Here is a 6,322-nt window from a genome sequence, read left to right on the forward strand (position 1 = left end):
TTTTCCTAGTCTTGGAGGAGGAGTTGGCGCTTCTTCCCCACGCTAACCCTTTTTTGTGTGTTCTTGATTCCCATCCTCTCCTTTTTCCTCCAGGAGGGGGTCTATGTAGTCAGTTATAACAGTGGTTATGTAAGTTGAAAGAAGTAAATAATGTGAGAAATAAAATTGACATGACATGGGAAATGATCAGACATAAGGAATGAGGGAGAGAAGAGAATCAAGGATGGAGTTACAGTAAGGAAATAGAGAAAATTAATAGACATTTCTAAGAGTTCAGCTGAGAAAGACAAAAGACAAGACAGTAGCTTGAAGGGATAGCAGCTTCAAGTAAAAGGTTTTATTGAGGGGGGGTTGTTTTTAGGGAGATTTGTGTTGGGCAGGGGGAAGAAATAGTAGAAAGGGTAAAATGATAACTAGAGCAAAGTAGCAAGATTTAAAAAGTCCAGACAAATTATTGATTTTTTTATGTTACCAACAATACCCAGCAGGGAGAGTACTAAAAAGAATTTCCTTATGATAGCTACAGAGCATATAAATTATTTTGGAGTCTACCTACCAAGGTATATATGCGTACTATGTGAATACCACTGGAAACCATTCTTTACCTAAATTCAGACTTGAATAATTGAAAAGACATTAATTGTTCGTTGTTGAGTCATGTTAATATAATAAGAATGACAATACCACCTAAGATAATTTACTTATTCAGCGCCATACCACTCAAAATACCAAAAGATAGCATTAAAGAGTTAGAAAAAAAAAAACCAAAATGTATCTGAAGGAACAAAAGACTAAGAATCCCAGGGAAACAATGAAAAAGGTAGCATAGAAAAGGAACTACAAGTAATAATATATCTCTAATTATACTACTAAGTAGTAATTATCCCAACTATTTGGTACTGATTAAAGAATAGAGAATATATCAGTGGAAAAGATGGGGCACACAACATATGGAAGCAAGCAAACATAGCAGCATAATATTTAGTTAATCTACACCCCACCCTTCTACCCCCACCCCACATTAGGACAAAGACATCCTAGATGACAAAAACTTTGAAAAATTGGAAAGCAGTCTGGATGAAATGAAATTTAGACTGACATTCTACAACATATATAAAGATAAGTTCCAAATGGATACATGATAGATATAAAATATCACATCACAAACAAATTGGAGGTGTAAGGAATGAAACATATGGCAGCTATGGATAGAGGAGAAGTTCATCACCAAATAAGAGACAGAGATAACAGGGGAAAAATGAACAATTCTGATTATATTAAATTTAAAAGATTTTGCATAAAGCTAATGCAAATAAAATTAGAAGGGAAATAGTTGACTGCAAGGAAAAAAAAGTCTGCAGAAATTTTATCTTATAAAGGTTTCACAGTCAAGATATAGAAGGAACTGGTGCAAATAGATGAGAACAGGGGCCATTACCCAATAAATGCTCAAAGGACATGAATAGGTGCTTTTCAAAGGAAGAAATTCAAGTTATTAACAGTGACATGAAAAAAATACTCCAAATAACTAACATTTAGAGAAATGTACATTGAAACAACTCTGAGGTTCTACCTCATACCCATTAGATTGGCAAAAATGACCAAAATAAAAAAGAAAATTGTTAGAAGGGCTGTGGGAAGACAAGAACACTAATATACTATTCACGGAGCTGTGAATGGATCCACCCATTCTTGAAAACACTTGGAAATATATCCAAGAAGTCATTAAATTGTATATAACCTTAGACCTAATAATACTATTGGCTTCAGACACTTATTATCTGTGTGACCCTGGGCAAGTCAGTTAACCTTGTTTGCTTCAGTTTCTTTATCTGTAAAATGAGCTGAAAAAGGAAATGGCAAACCACTCCAGTGTCTTTGCCAAGAAACCCCCAGATGGGGTCACATAAAATCAGATAGAACTGAAAAACTACTTAACAGCAACCACTCTATCCCCCTACCCTGAGATTAAACAAAGAAGAAAAGGACATATATACAAAAATACTTATAGCAGTTCTTTTTGAAGTGACAAAGAACTAGCAACTAATATTAGGAATGTTCATCCATAAACAAATTATGGTAAATGAATGTATCAGAATATCATTGGACTATTTCAGAGAAACCTAGGAAGACTTGTATGAACTTATGTCAAGTGAAGTGAACAGAACCAGGAGAAAAATGTATATAATAACAGTAATATTAATAATGAAAAACAAGTAAGAAAGATTTAAGAACTCTGGTGAATGCAATGACCAACCACAATTCCATAGTACTGATGCTATCTACCTTCACGCAGTGAGACGATGAACTCACGATGCAAAATGAGACATGTTTTTGTATACAATACATATTTTACATAAAAACTTTTATTTTCTTTCCATTTTTTAAAGGGAGCAGTTGATGGGGACCATCGATAGGATTACCTAAATGAATAAAGAAGAGTAAAAAAAAGAGGCATTAAATTTATATATATATACATATATATATATATGTATACATATATATAATACATAAAAGAGAATATGACGATTGGTATGATCAATGGAAGAGACAAGCAGGACAACTTTGAAAGCATCATTTTGAATGCGTTGTGTTCTTGGAGGGAGACTCAAGCTATTTGTGGTAAACGTTCTCGGCTTTCTACACAATCCTCATTTTCTGTTCTGTTTTGTAATTGGAAATTCTCCGCTTATTTGGTGTTTGTTCTTGTGATGAGAGATTGGTTAATGAAGGTCCAGACCTGGAGTCTGGGTAATAGGGTCTGCCTGCTACCAACCGCCATAGAGAGTCTGTTTGGCTGACTTCTGGAAGCGGACTGTGCTCCTAAGGTCAGAGCATGTACAGGTATTCTAATACTGTGTCCTGTCCACTGCTGGGTGATGAAGAAAACCTTTTCTATTAGCTACTAATACAAAACTGAGTGTTCATTCCCACTGACCTAATCACTCTCTCTTTCCTGGTGGCATTTGGGAGAAGGCAGTCTCTTTCCCCCATTTCCACTATGGAGAAAGAGGCCTGGGGGACCCTTGGATGCCATGTGGCCTGTGCCCAGGATTTGTGCTACTTCTGTCCCTATTGTGTCTCTCCTTTCTGGCTTTGAGGAGGACTTGAAAAAGCTAGTTGGCCCAGTTAGTAAAGTATTGGTCCTGGAGTCAGGAAGACCTCAGTTTGAATCTGGCCTCAGATACCTGATTATCTGTATGACCCTGGGCAAGTCACTTAACCTCTATTTACCTCAGTTTTCTTCTCTGTAAAATAAAGATAATAAAGCACCCACCTCCCAAAGTTGTTGTGAGGATCAAAGGAGATAATAACAATAATATTAAATAAAATTAAATAATAATAATAAAGTACTTAGTAGAGTGCTTGACACATAGTAAGTACTATTTAAATGTTAGCTATTATTATTATTGTCGTTATCATAATTTTCCAAAAGATGAGAGGAGCCAACAGAAATCCAGTGGCAGAGTTGGTGACTACAGCAGAGTCAGGTATAGCATCAGGGCAGCCCTAAGGAGTGACCTGCAGTACCAGTTCCCATAGTGGAGCATCTCTGGAACCAAGACAACATGTCCTAGACCACGTCCAGAAGTGATGTTATCTGAGGATTATCTGAGGATAATGTTTGTTTGTAGCAGCTACTTTAATTTGAATCCACTCTCCCTTAGGGAACAAGGTGGCAGAGGGGAGAATATACCTCAATTTGGTAGGTGCTTTTGTACTTTGGTTCTTGTTATCTTTTCAGTTATATATACCTTTGTTAAAGCTAATTGATATTAATGACATTGGTCTGTCAGTCACTAGAGACTGATATTGGAGGTAACCCATAGGAATTGGGGCTGAAGCAGATAGCATTGGTACCTTTCAATACCACCAATCCCTTTAGGGGTACTCTTAGAACCTAGAGGGGAAATACAACCAGTTGCACTCTGACCTGCTAAATGTATCTGTGGGCTGGGAGAAGAGGTCTGGTCTTGCTCCATCAAAATCAGAATTTTTTAATAAGTAAAAGTTAAACAAAAGATAACTACAAAGTCAATATTATGTCAGAAATTCCAGAACTCGATGTCCTCTGAGATTCCTTCTAGTTCTAGAATTCTATGATTCTGTTAGAATAACATTGTACAAGTCAAGTCCCTCTTTGGGCCTTAATTGCCATTTCCTTCTCCAGCTCATTTTAAAGGTGAGGAAACTGAGTTAAGTGACTTGTCCAGAGTCACACAACTAGTAAGAGGCTGAGGCCAGATTTGAACTCAGGGAGATGAATCTGCCTGACTAGAGGCCCAGCACTGTATCCATTGCACCACCTAGCTGTGATTTTTAAGCTCCCTTCTAGCCTCAAAGCCCGGAATCCTAAAGAGGCTTCAACTTGTATTCTATTCCTCTGCAAAGGACCTTATGAATGATGATAACAGTAATAACAATGACTTAATGGAATTCTCTGATGCTGATGAGTCAGGGACCTAATGATTCTGACTCATCTTGATTGCCTTTAAATGGAGGATAAATGAGAGGATGAAGGAGCTGCTAATGCCAAGGGTGGGAAGCCACTTAAGATATAATTATTATGGAACGACAAAAGAGATTCCAGGTCATAGATTCCTGAAATGCTATTCTTCCACAACTATAATTGACATCCAGTGTGGGTCCCAAGGGAAACTCTGCCACCTGATCCAGAATTTAATGAACTAGAACTCACTAATTCCCCACTGAACAAGTGGTAGTTAAGACAAAAAAAAAAAAAACCATGCTCATGTCAGTGAGCTGTATTGATCTCAGTGGCTTGCCCTGATTGAATGCCACTGAAATGCTATCTGCACCCACATTCCCCATCATGGATGTTTGAGGGCATTAGGTCAATTGAGGGAGAAAGAGAGAGAGATTAATGGCATATTATTGAATTATTTCTCGCTTAAATATCCATTGCTTTTCATCTGTAATAATATAGCCTTCTCTATTGACTTGAAATGGAATTTATATCACTTTCTTCAGGGTGAACAATATTACTGATGATTGGGAGCAATAATAAAATTTACACATGTATCTGTGTGTGTGTGTATGTGTGTGCATAGGGCCAGGAATAAATTAATTATCAATACATTATTTCTTCCATTCAATAAATATTTATTATGATTTTAAAATATTTTATTGGTACTTCTTTGTATTACTGTAATTTCCCAATAGCAAGTCTCCAATAGAAATTTCCCTTGTAAGAAAGAAGTAGGATTAAGTAAAATAAATTTACACATCCACCATTTCTGAAAATATATCCTTCATTCCACACACATGGTGCTATGGTCCAACAGTTCTCTACTGAGAGGACAGACATATGTTTCTTTAACAGCCTTCTAGAATCGAGACTAGGGCAGGTAGGTGGCCACAGTGGATTAGGGCACTGGGCCTGGAGTCAGGAAGATATGAGTTCAAATCTGTTCTCAGACACTTAAACTGTGTGGCCCTGGGCAAGTCATTTAACCCTGTTTGCCTCAGTTTCCTCATCTGTAAGTTGAGCTGGAGAAAGAAATGGCAAATCACTCCAGTACCTCTGCCAAGAAAACCCCAAATGGGGTCATGAAGAGTTGGACATTGACTCAAGAATAACAATAACAACAGAATCAAGATTAGGCATTGGGGTGGCTAGGTAGCACAGTGAATAAAGCACTGGCCCCGGAGTCAGGAGGACCCGAGTTCAAATCCGGATTCAGATGTTTGACACACTTACTAGCTGTGTGACTTTGGGCAAGTTACTTAATCCCAAATGCCCTCCAAAAAGCAAAAAAAAAATATTAGGCATCACATTGCTCTGATTTTTATTGCCTTTTAATGTAAAGAACTGCTGATTAATATCTGTACTCCTTAATTCACAAGTAATCTAAATTCCACTTTATTTTATCAGAGAATCACAAAGTCTCAGAATAACAGAATCTCAGAGTTAGAAGAAATCTTAGAAGGGCACATATAGTCCAACCTTGTGGCAGAAAGAGAACTGGATTAGGAGTCAGAGGACTTGAGTTCAGATATTGAATATTCTTATCATCTGTGTGTGTGTATGTGTGTGTGTGCCTTTACCATTCCTGTGCACATGGACCATATCTCCTCTATAGCATACTCAATGATTCACCCTCCATTTGAAGACCTCCCAGGAAACCCATTAGGGAAATACCTTGGGAAGTTTCGAGGATTTTTGTTGTTGTTGTTATTCTTTTTTTCCATGCTAAGCCAAACTCTGCCTCTCTTTACCTTTTTCTTGAAGGAGGCACCACTTCTACTTCTTGGTGGTATATCTAAGTTTCAGGGTCAACTTTTGGGAGCATGAATAGAT

Source organism: Petaurus breviceps, unplaced genomic scaffold (genome assembly GCF_028583685.1).
Source record: "Petaurus breviceps papuanus isolate PSGF00001 unplaced genomic scaffold, PetGlider_PUasm1.0 582, whole genome shotgun sequence".
Classification (NCBI taxonomy): domain Eukaryota; kingdom Metazoa; phylum Chordata; class Mammalia; order Diprotodontia; family Petauridae; genus Petaurus; species Petaurus breviceps.